Consider the following 17,985-nt stretch of genomic DNA (forward strand, 5'->3'; position numbering starts at 1 on the left):
GCAATCTCAGGTGACCACCAAGGCACAGTCCTCCGCCAAGTGGACCCAGAAGAACAAGGAATGACAGATTCTGTGGCAGTAACGATGCCGGTGGTGACCGAGTGAACCACCGCATCAATGGCGTCATTGGAAATAGGCTCAATAGTGACAATGGAGGAGAACAAGACCCAGTCTGCCTTATTCATAGTTCATCTGCAGGTGCGCCCAGAAGAGTGACGCTGTGGCAGCGACAGAAAGATCGGAAAGTGGCCACTACCACACAAGTCGTCATGCACACTCCACTGGACAGACGCGAAGAGGCTTGGACTGCAGATCGAAAGGTCGACGGTTAAGTATGTGCCATGCGCCACACTGAAATGTGTGAAGGTACCATCATTTAAAAGGGAAAGGTCGAGCTGTGCCAATACATGCTCAATGGTGGCACCTTGGCCTGTTGCCACTGATCCACCCCACAGAGGGATATGGGCGTTGAAGTCGCCCAGTAACAGAAAAGGGGGGGGCGGCAATTGGGCTATCAGCACAGCCAGGACATGCTGTGGGACATCACCATCAGGTGGAAGATGCAGACAGTAACAGCCTGAGGCATCCACACCCGAACAGCGACAGCCTATAAAGGTGTTTGTAGAGGGACAAACTTGCTGTCAAGGGAGTGAAGGACGTAGATGCAGACGCCACCAGATACCCTTTCATAAGCTGCCCGGTTCCTATAATAACCCCGATAGCCACAGAGTGCGGGGGTTCGAATTGCCGGAAACCAAGTTTCTTGAAGAGCAATGCAGAGGAAAGAGTGAAGGCTGAGAAGTTGTCGGAGCTCAGCAAGATGGTGGAAGAAACCACTGCAGGATGACATTGTCCATGGCTGAGAAAGGCGTGAATGGACTGGGGAGGCAGATTACGCCGCTGGGTCACCTGCTGCCACCGATTGAGTACGTGTGTGAGTGACATCCATTGCGTCCGAGGGTCCGGCGAGATCTAGGTCCTCAGCAGACGCCAGAATCTCTACCTCATCCTCAGACGCTGAGCTTGTAGGAAGCGGTGGCATAGATGCCAACGAAATGCCTGGATTCTTGGGAGCCTTCTTCTTTTTCTGCTTTTCGCTCTGTGCCTTCAGTGGTTCTGGCTGGGAGGGCTTCACTGGGTCAGTCTCAGGGACGGACGAGGACCGTGAAGCTCTACGACCAGCAGTTGGTTCAGCCACTGGCAGGTGTCCGCTTTTCCACTGGTCAGAACCTGGGAAGGGAGGGCCCCAAGGGACCCCTTCCTGGCGAGAGGTGCCAAAGAAGACTTACACTTCTCCGGCTGGGAAGTGGGAACTGATGTCCCTAATAGTTGTGAGGGTGTTGCTCCTGAAGTAGATGGAGCAGGAGTGACAGGGAGTGAAGTGCCCCCCACCATCAAGAGGGCAGGTGGCTTCTGACAGATCAGAGAGCCAACTGTACGCAACGAAGCAGGAGACGGTAGAACCATTGTTGCAGCAGCGGCGTAGGTGGATGTCATTGGCACAGGATGGAGTGTCTCATATTTACGCTTAGCCTCAGTGTAGGTCAGGTGGTCCAGGGTCTTATATTCCATTGTCTTCCATTCTGTCTGGAAAATCCTACAGTACGGAGAGCAAGGGGAATGGTGTTCTCCACAGTAAACACAGATGGGAGGCGGGGCACAGGGAGTATTGGGTTGCGAAGGACATCCATAATCTCGGCACATGACACCGGAAGTACAGCGGGATGACATATGCCCAAACTTTCAGCATTTAAAACACCGCATTGGAAGAGGGATGTATGGCTTCACATCACAGTGGTAAACAATCACCTTGACCTTTTCGGGTAAGGCGTCACCCTCGAAGGCCAAGATGAAGGCACCGGTGGCTACCTTATTATCCCTCGGACCCCAATGGACGTGCCGGACGAAGTGAACACCTCGGCCTGGACCATGTTTAAACTCTTATGGGGCGTGATGGTAACTGAAACATCCCCCAACTTGTCACAAACGAGCAACCTCCGTGACTGGGCAGAGGATGATGTTTTGATTAGAACTGACCCAGAGCGCATTTTGGACAAGCCTTCCACCTCCCCGAACTTGTCCTCTAAATGCTACACAAAAAACTGAGGCTTCATCGACATAAATGATTCACCATCAACTCGCGTACAGATGAGGTACTGAGGTGAATAAACTTCACTGCCTTCTTGAGCCATACGTTCCGCCCATGGAGTGGCCAGGGAGGGAAATGATCTCAGATAGTATTTCTTGCCATTGAGGTTAGACCTCGATCACTTAAGAGACTGCTGGTGGAGGCCCACCAGCGAGAGATGACATACCATGCTTCATCGCAGATCATCCACCCTGATGCCACCCACTCCGACCAGGGGCTCTCCCCATGGACGCCACCCAGCGGGCATCTACTCCTCGGCACACGTGGGGAGGTAGCAGCTTGGGCATCAGCAGTGCGATCCCTGTGTAGTCAGGGGGCTACCACCAAGAGGGTACATGACTCCACCAGAATGGACAGGCTACCGTGCTGGATTTCGGGTGTCGAATATCCATTTGTATCGTCAGCGCGAAGATGTAAGCGCACAGTGGAGGGAATGTATGCTACCCGGAGCACACCGCAGCCGAAGTGGACGGAAGCTCGGTGCAAGTCCAACTCCATGATGATATAGAGTGTGCCAGATCTGAGGGCAAGATGGATTTATGATACACCATGTAAGGCGTCCTTCCCCATATGGTACACACTAAGAGAGAATTTTGGAAAGTATAGGTCAAACCCCTTAGGGGACCACCATATTAAAGCCGAAACATTGGAGACTCCTTTTAGTCGCCACTGACGACAGTCAGGAATACTGCGGGCCTATTCTTACCCTAACACTCGCAGGGGGCAGTAGGTGGAAGACAGTATTCTATTTTAACAGATTAAGAGAAACTGAGACTTTTAATTATATACGCCAAAAACACTGGAAGTCAATTACGTGGTGACTTTGTAAGATTGTTGTCATTTGGTTTGCCTCTTCTGGTTGACTTCCAGAGCCTCCATACGTAGAGACCAGCAGAAATCAAGCAACACACTGTTCCAACAGCCCTGGTATCTCTGTTCAGTTACCACCTCTTCTGTCAAAATCAGACTCATGGGATGCGGAAGGCTTGTTGAGTAGTTGTTCTTCCACATTGACTTCTTCTTCTTCTTCTTCTTCTTCTTCAAGTTCACAATTTTAGGGGTGGAATAGGAACTCGTAAACTACTTGAATGCGGAATATGCTGAATAGCTGTTCGAAGATTAGGTAATTTAACTATTCTTCTTTTTTCCCCACTAACAATCCTGCCTTTATACGTGGAGTCAAACAGAAATAGCAGTTATCTGTACAGTTTGTAGGCTCCCAAAAACCACCGGCACAGCAGAAGTGTCATTCTCTTGGTATAACTGAACAAGAACTGTAACATATATGCGGCACACGTGTTTCATCCTTGTCCTCTACCTTCATACCACCATAATGCTGAGATGCAGTCTTCACAAGAGGTGACAGATTGCATTTATGTGATGGAAATGTTATTTCACCAAATATGTAACAAAAATTATTCACTGAAGTAACACATTTTCATAGCATTTTGACTCAGCAAATTTTACACTTCAAAAGTACTAAAACATGAGAAATTCTGCACAAACTACAACACAAACAATATGAAACTCAGTCACAGCAACAATAATAGTAAGTATAATCTATAAACAGCTGAATAATGTTCTTTTTTGTAACAGAAATGACAACGCCAAAGACAAAACTACCTCAAACTAACAATGTAGACTGAGAAAAAAATGGCATGTCATTGTATCTCCTAAGTCAGAGCTAATCAGTCATTTGTATGATGATATTTGAATTCAGCAAGTGGAAATACATGAGGATAAGCTATTTTTGGGCCCAAAAATGGTTCAAATGGCTCTGAGCACTATGGGACTTAACTTCTGAGGTGATCAGTCCCCTAGAACTTAGAACTACTTAAACCTAACTAACCTAAGGACATCACACACATCCATGCCCGAGGCAGGATTCGAACCTGCGACCGTAGCGGTCACGCGGTTCCAGACTGTAGCACCTAGAACCACTCAGGCACTCCGGCCAGCTTTTGGGCCCAAAACATTTTCAACTGTGGACAGTGCAACTGTCTCCAAACTGTTCCTCAAATGTACACAGTATAAAATGCTGTGCAACATGCTCATATTCTTCTGCATTTAGCACTTTCTCTACTTCAATAAGGGGAACACATCCTACTCACAAAAAACACCTCCATAACATACCACCACCACCACCACCACCACCACCACCACCACCACCACCACCACCACCACCACCTCCTTTCTTCAACTGTTGGCACTACACGTGATAACAGGTCATTCCGAATCACTTGTTTCCAGTCATCCACTGTCCAGTGACTCCACTCTTCACACCACATAAGGTGTAACTTAGCACTGACCACAGAAATTTGTGGCTTATAAGGAGCTGCTCCACCACTGTAACCCCCCCCCCCCCCCCCGCCCCCTTTTAACTCCATGTGCGCAGTTATTGTACTAGCTGAATTGCTCGTAGCACTTTGGAACTCAAGTGAGTTCTGCTCCTGATATCACAAGATTTCATTGATAACCACCTTCTGCAATGCTCTAAGGTCACTGTCCATCAGTACATGAGATCTACCCGATATTGGTAAATTGTGGTTGTTTCTTCGCACTGCCACTTCACAATCACATCACATCACATCACCAACAGTGGACTTGGGCAGCTTCAGAAACACTGAAATGTACATGATGAATTTCTTACTCACGTGACATCCCATGACTATACCTGGATCATGGATCAGAATTGCAAAGTAATAGATGTTTCACTGTTTACAAGGCTGCTATGATAGCAGCAACCAATCAGAGAATGTACTTTCTCATGCCTTCTGTTCCGTTCACTGCTGTCAAATTGCTGTGCTACCACAGGTAGTGATTACTAGCTGCTTGCATACAACACTTACTGACGGTAACATAACAGTTGTGATCTGTTTTCATTGTATTATTTCTTTCTCTATTCAGCAAGTTTCTTTTGTGCTACAGAATGTATGAAGCATGTAGCAGAAGTGTGATTGATGACTGGAAAGTTCAGCAATCTACTCACGTCTTGCATGGTCACACACATGACTGTGTGTGACCAATGTGGGAATATTTCTAGAAGAGAGAATAGTATGACTGTCTCTAGCATAGGTCATCGAAAGAACTGTGGACAATTTGAAGATTCATAAGAACTATGTCACAGAAGTTAATGAGGAAAACCACTGTGCATAACAGGAACGGGTTGCTTCATCCAAGCTACAGACACCTGGTAAAAACAGAGAGACAGAACAATGAGCAACGAAGTTGGCCCTTTTATTTACCAAATAAATAATAATAATAATAATAATAATAATAATAATAAACCCCGTGGAGGCCCGGGAAAAGAATCGGCCTCCGGTATGTTCTGCCAGTCGTAAAAGGCGACGAAAAGAACAAACCACTAATAGGGCTAACCCCCCTTTTTAGTGTGATTAGTTGGTTCAGGACAGAACTAAAGAAGCCTCGGACAAGCGCCGTCGTGGTCGGGGACGACGCTTGAACCCTATGCCCGCCCACAATGGTAACGACACTGCTAGCCAACTGGAAAATGATTTAAATCCAAATAGAGGTGTTTTGCAGGATATGCTTCCTGCAACCACCCTAGAAGGAAAACAAAGACAGAGGATGAGATGGTCAGATGAAGTTAATCGACACCTCATGTTCTGTTATTACCAAGCAACAAACCTAGGAACCAACACAACTGGATACAGATCACAAGTATACACAACATTTATTACCAGATACCCAGAATTAAAATTTTTAACAGAACAACGATTAGCTGATCAGATCCGTGTAATAATAAAAAATAACAAGATACCCCAGTCAGAATTAGAAAACATCAAACAACAAGTACAACAAATAATGGAACAAAATAATGTGCAATCAGAAGAAGAAGAAAATACAGTAATGGACTCAAACATCCCACAGCAAACAAACAAAGAACAACATGCACCAATTAAACAATCAGAGGAAAACGAAATCTTAACACAGCCACCAGAACAAGCACAAATAGAACACGAAGTGACACACATGTTAGATATAGAAGAAAAATTTCAGCTAACATATATAGAATACAAAGACACAAATACAGACATTAGACCATTCTTGCGTAGACCACCAAATAACCCACAAGTCGAAACAACAATAAAAACTATCAACACAATCATACACAACAAAATAAATGAAAACACAACTGTGGAAGAGTTACAACTACTGGTTTATATAGGAGCACTCACTACACTAAATATACACACTAGGCAGAGATCAGAACCAACCAACACACAGAAGAAACCCACAAAACCAGCATGGCAACATAGGCTACAGATCAAAATAGAAAAACTGAGAAAAGACATCGGACAGCTAACACAATTTATAAGAAATGAAATCTCGGAAAAAAAACGAAAAAAGTTAGGTAAAATCTCACAACAAGAAGCGACAGAGCAATTAGACGAAAAGAAGCAGAAATTACAAGCATTAGCCAAACGACTCAGAAGATACAAAAAAAGTGAAAATAGAAGGAAACAAAACCAAACATTCAACACAAACCAAAAGAAATTTTACCAGACAACAGATAACACACACATTAAAATAGACAATCCACCAAACATAACAGACATGGAACACTTCAGGAGCAACATATGGTCAAACCCGGTACAACATAACAGCCATGCACGGTGGATACAAGCAGAAACAGATACATACAAGATGATACCACAAATGCCTGAAGTGATAATTTTGCAACATGAAGTCACCCAAGCAATTAATTCTACTCACAATTGGAAAGCCCCTGGAAAAGATAAAATAGCAAATTTCTGGCTAAAGAAGTTCACCTCAACACATTCACATCTAACTAAATTATTTAACAGTTACATTGCAGACCCATACACATTCCCTGATACACTTACACACGGAATAACATATCTGAAACCTAAAGATCAAGCAGACACAGCAAACCCAGCTAAATATCGCCCCATAACATGCCTACCAACAATATACAAAATATTAACTTCAGTCATTAAACAGAAATTAATGACACATACAACACAGAACAAAATTATAAATGAAGAACAAAAAGGCTGTTGCAAAGGAGCACGAGGATGTAAAGAGCAACTGATAATAGATGCAGAGGTGACATATCAAGCTAAAACTAAACAAAGATCGCTACACTACGCATACATTGATTACCAAAAAGCTTTTGATAGTGTACCCCACTCATGGTTACTACAAATATTGGAAATATACAAAGTAGATCCTAAATTGATACAGTTCCTAAACATAGTAATGAAAAATTGGAAAACCACACTTAATATCCAAACAAATTCAAATAATATCACATCACAGCCAATACAGATTAAGCGTGGAATATACCAAGGAGACTCATTAAGTCCTTTCTGGTTCTGCCTTGCTCTAAACCCACTATCCAACATGCTAAATAATACAAATTATGGATACAATATTACTGGAACATACCCACACAAAATCACACATTTGCTATACATGGATGATCTGAAACTACTGGCAGCAACAAATGAACAACTCAACCAATTACTAAAGATAACAGAAGGATTCAGCAATGATGTAAGTATGGCTTTTGGAACAGACAAATGTAAGAAAAATAGCATAGTCAAGGGAAAACATACTAAACAAGAAGATTACATATTGGATAACCACAGCGACTGCATAGAAGCGATGGAAAAAATGGACGCCTATAAATATCTAGGATACAGACAAAAAATAGGAATAGATAATACAAATATCAAAGAAGAACTAAAAGAAAAATATAGACAAAGACTAACAAAAATACTGAAAACAGAATTGACAGCAAGAAACAAGACAAAAGCTATAAATACCTATGCCATACCAATATTGACCTACTCATTTGGAGTAGTGAAATGGAGTAACACAGACCTAGACGCACTCAATACACTTACACGATCACAATGCCACAAATATAGAATACATCACATACATTCAGCAACAGAAAGATTCACATTAAGCAGAAAGGAAGGAGGAAGGGAATTTATCGACATAAAAAACCTACATTATGGACAGGTAGACAATTTAAGAAAATTCTTTCTAGAACGAGCAGAAACTAGCAAAATACACAAGGCAATCACTCATATAAATACATCGGCTACACCACTGCAATTTCATAACCACTTCTACAACCCTTTAGATCACATAACATCAACAGACATGAAGAAAGTAAATTGGAAAAAGAAAACACTACATGGCAAGCACCCGTATCATCTAACACAGCCACACATCGATCAAGACGCATCCAACACATGGCTAAGAAAAGGCAATATATACAGTGAGACAGAAGGATTCATGATTGCAATACAGGATCAAACAATAAACACCAGGTATTACAGCAAGCATATTATTAAAGATCCCAATACCACAACGGATAAATGCAGACTTTGTAAACAACAAATAGAAACAGTAGATCACATCACAAGTGGATGTACAATACTAGCAAATACAGAATACCCCAGAAGACATGACAATGTCGCAAAAATAATACATCAACAGCTTGCCTTACAACATAAACTTTTAAAACAACACATTCCTACATACAAGTATACACCACAAAATGTACTGGAGAATGATGAATACAAATTATACTGGAACAGAACCATTATAACAGATAAAAAAACGCCACATAACAAACCTGACATCATACTCACCAGTAAAAAGAAGAAATTAACACAACTAATCGAAATATCCATACCCAATACAACAAATATACAAAAGAAAACAGGAGAAAAAATTGAAAAATACATCATACTGGCTGAGGAAGTCAAGGACATGTGGCATCAGGATAAAGTTGACATTATACCAATTATACTATCAACTACAGGAGTCATACCACACAATATCCACCAGTACATCAATGCAATACAGCTACATCCAAACTTATATATACAACTACAGAAATCTGTAATTATTGACACTTGTTCAATTACCCGAAAGTTCCTAAATGCAATGTAACATATACCGTACAGTTAAAAGGAAGTCACGCTTGATCAAGGTCTGCGTCACCTTCCATTTTTAACCAGACATAACGTCTGAGACAAGAAAGAAATAACAATAATACTGTGTGTTACTCTTTGGGAGGCAGAATTACATAGTATTCAGTGACGGCACACTCTTTCTTAACAGTTGTTAGAGCCCTTGATTTCAGATGACAATAATAATAATAATAATAATAATAATAATAATAAACAGATGAAAAATTGTAATCAAGAGAAGTGATACCATTTTGTCTTATTGTTAATTTTTAGGAGAGAGAGTTAAGGTATTGTTTGAAGACACTGTGTGGCACAATGAAGCATGGATGAATGCCAGTCATTCCATCAGAAGAGACTGAGCAAATGCCATATTTTGTCTTTCTTCTGTGTTTGGAGAAATGGTTGGTGTTAGATAATTTCAGTGAGTAGCGCCTACCGCACTTTCACAATAAATCTCATCTTGTTATTAGTGTTGTTGGTTATATACAAAATATTAACTTCAGTCATTACACAGAAATTAATGACACATACAACACAGAACAAAATTATAAATGAAGAACAAAAAGGCTGTTGCAAAGGAGCACGAGGATGTAAAGAGCAACTGATAATAGATGCAGAGGTGACATATCAAGCTAAAACTAAACAAAGGTTGCTACACTATGCGTACATTGATAGTGTACCCCACTCATGGTTACTACAAATATTGGAAATATACAAAGTAGATCCTAAATTGATACAGTTCCTAAACATAGTAATGAAAAATTGGAAAATCACACTTAATATCCAAACAAATTCAAATAACATCACATCACAGCCAATACAGATTAAGCGTGGAATATACCAAGGAGACTCATTAAGTCCTTTCTGGTTCTGCCTTGCTCTGAACCCACTATCCAACATGATAAATAATACAAATTATGGATACAATATTACTGGAACATACCCACACAAAATCACACATCTGCTATACATGGATGATCTAAAACTACTGACAGCAACAAATCAACAACTCAGCCAATTACTAAAGATAACAGAAGTATTCAGCAATGATATAAATATGGCTTTTGGAACAGACAAATGTAAGAAAAATAGCATAGTCAAGGGAAAACACACTAAACAAGAAGATTACATATTGGATAACCACAGCGACTGCATAGAAGCGATGGAAAAAACAGATGCCTATAAATATCTAGGATACAGACAAAAAATAGGAATAGATAATACAAATATTAAAGAAGAACTAAAAGAAAAATATAGACAAAGACTAACAAAAATACTGAAAACAGAATTGACAGCAAGAAACAAGACAAAAGCTATAAATACTTATGCTATACCAATATTGACCTACTCATTTGGAGTAGTGAAATGGAGTAACACAGACCTAGAAGCACTCAATACACTTACACAAATATAGAATGCCACAAATATAGAATACATCACATACATTCAGCAACAGAAAGATTCACATTAAGCAGAAAGGAAGGAGGAAGGGGATTTATTGACATAAAAAACCTACATTATGGACAGGTAGACAATTTAAGAAAATTCTTTCTAGAACGAGCAGAAACTAGCAAAATACACAAAGCAATCACTCATATAAATACATCGGCTACACCACTGCAATTTCATAACCACTTCTACAACCCTTTAGATCACATAACATCAACAGATACAAAGAAAGTAAATTGGAAAAAGAAAACACTACATGGCAAGCACCCGTATCATCTAACACAGCCACACATCGATCAAGACGCATCCAACACATGGCTAAGAAAAGGCAATATATACAGTGAGACGGAAGGATTCATGATTGCAATACAGGATCAAACAATAAACACCAGATATTACAGCAAGCATATTATTAAAGATCCCAATACCACAACAGATAAATGCAGACTTTGCAAACAACAAATAGAAACAGTAGATCACATCACAAGCGGATGTACAATACTAGCAAATACAGAATACCCCAGAAGACATGACAATGTAGCAAAAATAATACATCAACAGCTTGCCTTACAACATAAACTTATAAAACAACATGTTCCCACGTACAAGTATGCACCACAAAATGTACTGGAGAACGATGAATACAAATTATACTGGAACAGAACCATTGTAACAGATAAAACAACACCACACAACAAACCTGACATCATACTCACCAATAAAAAGAAGAAATTAACACAACTAATCGAAATATCCATACCCAATACAACAAATATACAAAAGAAAACAGGAGAAAAAAATTGAAAAATACATCATACTGGCTGAGGAAGTCAAGGACATGTGGCATCAGGATAAAGTTGACATTATACCAATTATACTATCAACTACAGGAGTCATACCACACAATATCCACCAGTACATCAATGCAATACAGCTACATCCAAACTTATATATACAACTACAGAAATCTGTAATTATTGACACTTGTTCAATTACCCGAAAGTTCCTAAATGCAATGTAACATATACCGTACAGTTAAAAGGAAGTCACGCTTGATCAAGGTCTGCATCACCTTCCATTTTTAACCAGACATAACGTCTGAGACAAGAAAGAAATAACAATAATACTGTGTGTTACTCTTTGGGAGGCAGAATTACATAGTATTCAGTGACGGCACACTCTTTCTTAACAGTTGTTAGAGCCCTTGATTTCAGATGACAATAATAATAATAATAATAATAATAATAATAATAATAATAATAATAATAAACAGATGAAAAATTGTAATCAAGAGAAGTGATACCATTTTGTCTTATTGTTAATTTTTAGGAGAGAGAGTTAAGGTATTGTTTGAAGACACTGTGTGGCACAATGAAGCATGGATGAATGCCAGTCATTCCATCAGAAGAGACTGAGCAAATGCCATATTTTGTCTTTCTTCTGTGTTTGGAGAAATGGTTGGTGTTAGATAATTTCAGTGAGTAGCGCCTACCGCACTTTCACAATAAATCTCATCTTGTTATTAGTGTTGTTGGTTATTGTATCACATGAAAGATCAGACCCACTTAAGCACCCCTTTCATATTGTATATGTGAATTATATGTGAATCATAGGGGTTATTGTAAAAGACAGTTCACATCCTATTACTTTTGTTGAGGTATAATAGGAAAAAGATATAATTTTATGCACAGAAGTGTTTATGTTATGTGACAAAAATGTTACGAAGCTGTAAAGCAAACTCAGTACTGGATGTTAACATGAAGTGTGAGAAGATACTACAGTACTGCACAGTTGCTGCTGCTGTACATGCATGCACACATTGGTGAACTGGTATTACCCCCTTCCAGACTCAACTGTGCTTCGCTGTCAATCACTGTTAGTCTGAGTTACGTGTAGTCCATGTTTGAAGTCACAGTGCTCTCAGACTCGACCCATTCTTCTGTTGCTGCTTCTCTATTAACAGCACAATACTCTCCGCCTCCTTTTTACTGGCAGGTCCACCTTTTGTGACATCTAGTGGCCAATTCTGCATTACACAGGGGTGTCGGGATACTTTTGATCAGATAGTGTATGTCTACCTTCATCTAAGTTCTCTGTGATCCTTGTGCTTCTCTCACGCACTGGCAATCACAAGTTATTCTCAGCATCAGTTTCTTCTCAATTGTAACCAATTTGCTTTCATGTAGAAAATCTATTCACATCTTTAATCGTAAATTGTTTACCCAATGTAATAATTTGCTTATCCCTACATAACCAGACATTACTGTTTTATTCAGTAGTGTTTTTTTCATCCATTGTTTCCTGTCTCCCATCCGAATATTGTATGAAATACATGTTCATTACGAAGAGCTCAAAATAATAGAGTTTAACCCAAATTTTCCACTTACGGTTCTCAGGTATAGTAGAATCTATCCTTTTTATCTGCAGCTATGGTACATGCCCATTAAGTGCTATTTCTATTCTTGCATCTGCATGTACTCTTAATATCAGCCACTGCATTGAAGATTCTGGAAGAAAGTACAGTGAATGAAGGTACCAAAAATTTAGCTGTCACTTTCTGTCATGCAAGATAACAAGAAACGGAGTTTGAAGTTATATTTCCAATTTCTACTTTTAACATTAGTTTGATATTTTGCTACATGTTGTTTTGCAGTAATACTGTCATAAGCAAATGTTCTGTAAAAGCAACTGCACATAAAAGTCCATGTCAACGTACCTACTGCCATCAAGTGAAGTGAATAAATGCAAATTGTAAATGTTTCAGTACCAGTTACAATGATTTGGCTGAAATGCTAGCACCTAGATGCTCTCAAGTAAACGGTTTTTGTCTAATGATGCATGTAGATTTGTGTACAGCCAACTAAAAAGAGTCATCAATTTCAGTAATTCATGTAACTGAGAAAACCACAAGCTGTGTTCTATCATTTCAGTTTTGGAAACATTAACTGCTGGGAACAACAAGATTTTGTGGTACAATTCACTTGGTGTAGTACAATATAAAGCTTTAAGAAGGAATGCATCTGTTGTGTACGAGATTAAACAGGATGATCTTGGAACGAGGAAACAGAAATACTAACATAAAAGAGCCTAAGGAGCAGATATAAATGTGTGTTCTGATTCCACAGACATGTTTTCACCATTAAAGATTGCAAACAATATTATAAGAAAATACATTCAATGAAGATATATTGGAGAGTCAAACTGTCAACAAATCAAAAATGAAGGGACAGCCAACATTAATCTTAGTTGTGGTAGACTCAGTTGCACCGTAAAAAGAGGCAGCCTCTAATTATTCTAAAGGCTGATGATACACTGAATTTTATGACATTTAAATGTCCTATTCACCATTAATATTTAATTTCTTTAGCAACAAGCATTAAGGAAGATGCTCGCCTCTTTAGCTGAGGTCACTAACAAATGCCTGTGCTGTGGCGCTTGACTCAGGAGGTAAGCCGATCCAAATCCTGATGGTGGATGAGATTTTCACTGCCAGTATTTGGCCAGCAGGAGGAAGAGATGGGTTGGTGTAAAGTCTCTGATCATCAGTCTTTGCGCCACTGTCCTGAGTTAAATTCCAAATCTCTCCACAGGGTCTTGTGAAGCGAGGGCATGTGACACTCTTGATGGTGATCCATCTGTCAGATGGGGATGTTAAGCTTAGTGGCCTCCTTGGTGCTTTTCGAGAAGAGTAGGCTATGTGCCAACACCAGGTTTCATCCTCTCCCTTCTTTCATCATCTCCAACATGAACATGATGCTACACTCCACACATACCCATTACAGTCACCGTGACCTAACTTGAAAAAAGTTACAGTTACATGGTTAAAAAGAGTGTTTGTAAGAATTGTAACACTGAAATAACAATGCTAAATGAACAAGTTTCAAGTTTACAATTCATAGTCAATGCTTGAAGAAGAGAGATTGACTCACTCAAGAAAGAAAATCAGGATCTGTGATCGAAGCCAACACTAAGTGAAGTCACACAAGTCAAAAGTAGGCTTAATAAATCGTCAGAGTGGATAAAGATATCACAAAGATAATTCTTCAATTGCAAAAAGAACAACAAACTCTGCCAAAACTGTTATATTTTTCGATAAAAACCAATACGGTGTGTTGCAATCAAGTGACTGTGATAACGACTCCAAATAATTGTGAGCTTATAAAAATCAGTGAGCTGAAAATGAATGGTGTTTCTGCAACTAATGTCAATAACAAACACGGATCGTCTAGGAAAAAGAATAGTGCACTTTCACTAACAGACCGTTAAGGCAGAAATCCAGCACTTTCCAAGAGAAAAACCATTACACAGCAGTGATTAGTGCAGTGAAACCTGGAGCGGGATGTAAAAATGTTGTTGACACTAACTCTCAGACAAAACTAATGCATGAAAATGATAATTGTCTGTATAAAGGGATTGAATGATGTCGCAAAAAATGATGCAGAGGTCTGTGTGAAAACTCTGCAGTATTTTCTAGAAGCTAACAAATTCAGAAAAACAGTTGTTGCCATACTGCCTCATATGCGCAATCTAATTTATAGTCCGCGTGTAAACAAAGAAATTTGAAAAATAAACTTTAAAATAAAGAAACTGTGTTCACAATATGCCAAGTGTGATATACTGGATATATGCAAGCAAGCATCGAAATCTGCACATAAAGCATGGAATGGAGGAGGAGCAGGAGAGTAGTGTTTAACATCCCATCAACAGCGAGGTCATTAGAGACGGAGCACAGGCTTGGATTAGGGAAGGATGGCAAAGGAAATCGGTCGTGCCCTTTCACAGGAACCATCCCGCCTAAATTGATTTAGGGAAATCACAGAAAACCTAAGTCAGGAGGGCCGGACGCGGGATTGAACCATCGTCCTCCCGAATGCGAGTCTAGTGCGCTAACCACTGTGCCATCTCGCTCGGTAAAAGCATGGACCACATTTAACAGGGAAAAGGTTTGTTTGTGATTGTGTCAGTGACGTAATTAATGAAAGACTTTTAAGGACTAGAACAATCTATCAGTTTCCTGCATGTTCTACTGACAATAATGAGGAAAGTCAAATGGACAAGAAAGAAGAACAAAAAGACAACACAACTAGTGATCCTAACTTAAACTAAAGATATGTGATACTGTCATTATGACTCCCAACTATGAAGTTGTGAATACACCCAAACTAAAAATTTATCACCGTAATGTGCAATCCCTGCATAATAACATCAACAAAATTAATGTACTGTTAACTGATGAACTAAAAGAAATCTCCGTGTTATGCATTTCTGAACACTGACTTAGTTCTAAATTAATTCCAAATACAAAAATTCATTTTGTCTTCCTACTATTGCAGAGAAAACAGCAAGTAGGGTGGCAATTTACACAAAGGAAAATATAGATTTTACTACTTTACCTGACTGAGCTAGAACAAATGCAGAAAGGAATTACAAAATTTCAGCTATAAAAATTATTCAGTTCAATCTGGTTATCGTTACAGTTTACCAATCACCATCTGGACATTTTGAACTTTTCTTAAAATAAAATGGAGTCATTGCTAAATAAAGTAAATAAAATGGATTGAAAGTTGATAATCTGTGGCAACTTCAATATTGATTTCCTCGCAAACAGTAGAAACAGAGAGGCCACTTTGAAACTTCCAACATCCCGTAATTTAATGGGTGACGTAAAAACTGCTACCTGAGCAACAGAAACTTGGGAAACAGCTTTAGATCAATTTCTAGTCAAGATAAGTTTAAATAACAATTCACTAAAAATTTTCAATGAAGGTTTTAGTGTCAATCTTGCTCAAATACTAAGCTTAAAAACGAAAGGCTGTATTATTAACAATATGTCTTTAAGAACCACATGTAGAAGGTATAATCAGGATAATGTAAATTATTTCAACAGTTTATTACAGAAAGAAAAATTCTCACAGGTTTACAAAATTAATGATATAAATGAAAAATTCGACACCTTCAGATACATTAATGCATTTCTTTCAAATTGCATTCCCAGTGAAAACTGTAACCATGACAGGATCACAAGGGGAGTAACGGTTTCCTGCCAGAAGACACGACAACTTCATGAAACATGTAAATCAAGAAGTCCTCACTTGAGATACACATATTCTATAAAAAATACTCCAAAATACTAAGGAAAATAATAAGAGCAGCAAAAAATAATGCATGATGATGAATACATTTATAATTCAGCTAATAAAGTGAAAGCAATGTGGAGTGTTACATAAAATAGAATCTGGTTAACACAGACAATCCAGCAGAAATATAAAAAAAAAAAAAAAAAAAAAAAAAAAAAAAAAAGTACCAAACCCTTAAAAGTGAACAACACATTTAACATTTTTATTTTTTTATTTTTTTTTATTTTTACAGGTGTGGCTGATAATATGATACATCAGACTTACTTAAGAGCACCCAAACCAGTGAATACAAAATAAGTGCTTGTAGTGGGTCAATATACATCATTTCTGTCTCACAAGAGGAAGTAGCTAACACAATAAAATGACTAAAAAATTCCAACTCTGCAACCACACTGCAGGAATCTTAAAGAAGAAGGCATCAAATCTAATTGAAATACTTACATACTTATGCGACTGTTTACTTTAGGCAGACACTTTCGTTGATGTATTGAAAACATCTAAAGTCACTTAACTACATCAAAAAGGGGTAATTTCATGTGAAATCACCCAGTGGCTGTTGCCCTTATGTCACAGATTTTTCTGAAAATTTTGTGTAAGAATGTACATAATGAGTTAGGGTTAAAATATTTTTTCTGGATTTTTTTTACCAAAATTGTAATTAGGAGACCATTTTGAAATGTGGGGCCCCTTCTACCAAATGGCGTTGAGAAACGAAGTGCCTTGTAAGTTTGTAACCACTGTATGAATCAATTTTATTCAATTTGGTGTCATTGGAAAGTAAAAGAATGGAGCTATAATACAAAAATTATTTAAGTGCTGTGTCTAAGCAACAAATGTTTGTAAATTTGAAATTAATGTAATTTCTCACTTTTTTTTTTTTTTTTTAAATTTGAGGAATTTTTTCAGCAGAATCACAAGTTTCACCATCTGAATTTTTGTTTCAAATAATTCCTACTGCCATACTTTTCAACATAAAAAAAATAAATCAGAAGCATGTTTCTCCTCTATTGTCAGATCTTATACTTCTTCAATAATGCTGTAATAATTAATTGCTTCAAATAGCTAATCAACAATACATGAAACAACAATGAAAAATTCAGTCTAGCAGCAACACTCACATGCAACACAGGCTGTGTGTGTTAGGTTTTTGTGTGTCTGTGCACTTTATATATCGGAAGGACTTTTTTGTCTTGATTTTGTGCTTCTTACATAAGCAGCCATTCTGTTTGATAATTAGAGAACAAGAAAAAGTTTCATACCATCCAGTTCTTTT

General features: G+C 38.7%; 1 protein-coding gene across 1 annotated transcript in view; it reads right to left on the reverse strand.

Annotated features, from left to right (window-relative positions):
* Nucleotides 1–17,985, reverse strand: part of LOC126470278 (nonsense-mediated mRNA decay factor SMG7-like) — a 212,297-nt gene that overhangs the window by 174,905 nt on the left and 19,407 nt on the right. Inside the window, exon 2 of the mRNA XM_050098027.1 lies at nt 12,963–13,082. The gene's annotated coding sequence lies outside the window, so the exon portion shown is untranslated. The remainder of the gene's footprint in view (nt 1–12,962; nt 13,083–17,985) is intronic.

The sequence above is a fragment of the Schistocerca serialis genome, chromosome 3, assembly GCF_023864345.2.
Source record: "Schistocerca serialis cubense isolate TAMUIC-IGC-003099 chromosome 3, iqSchSeri2.2, whole genome shotgun sequence".
Taxonomy (NCBI): domain Eukaryota; kingdom Metazoa; phylum Arthropoda; class Insecta; order Orthoptera; family Acrididae; genus Schistocerca; species Schistocerca serialis.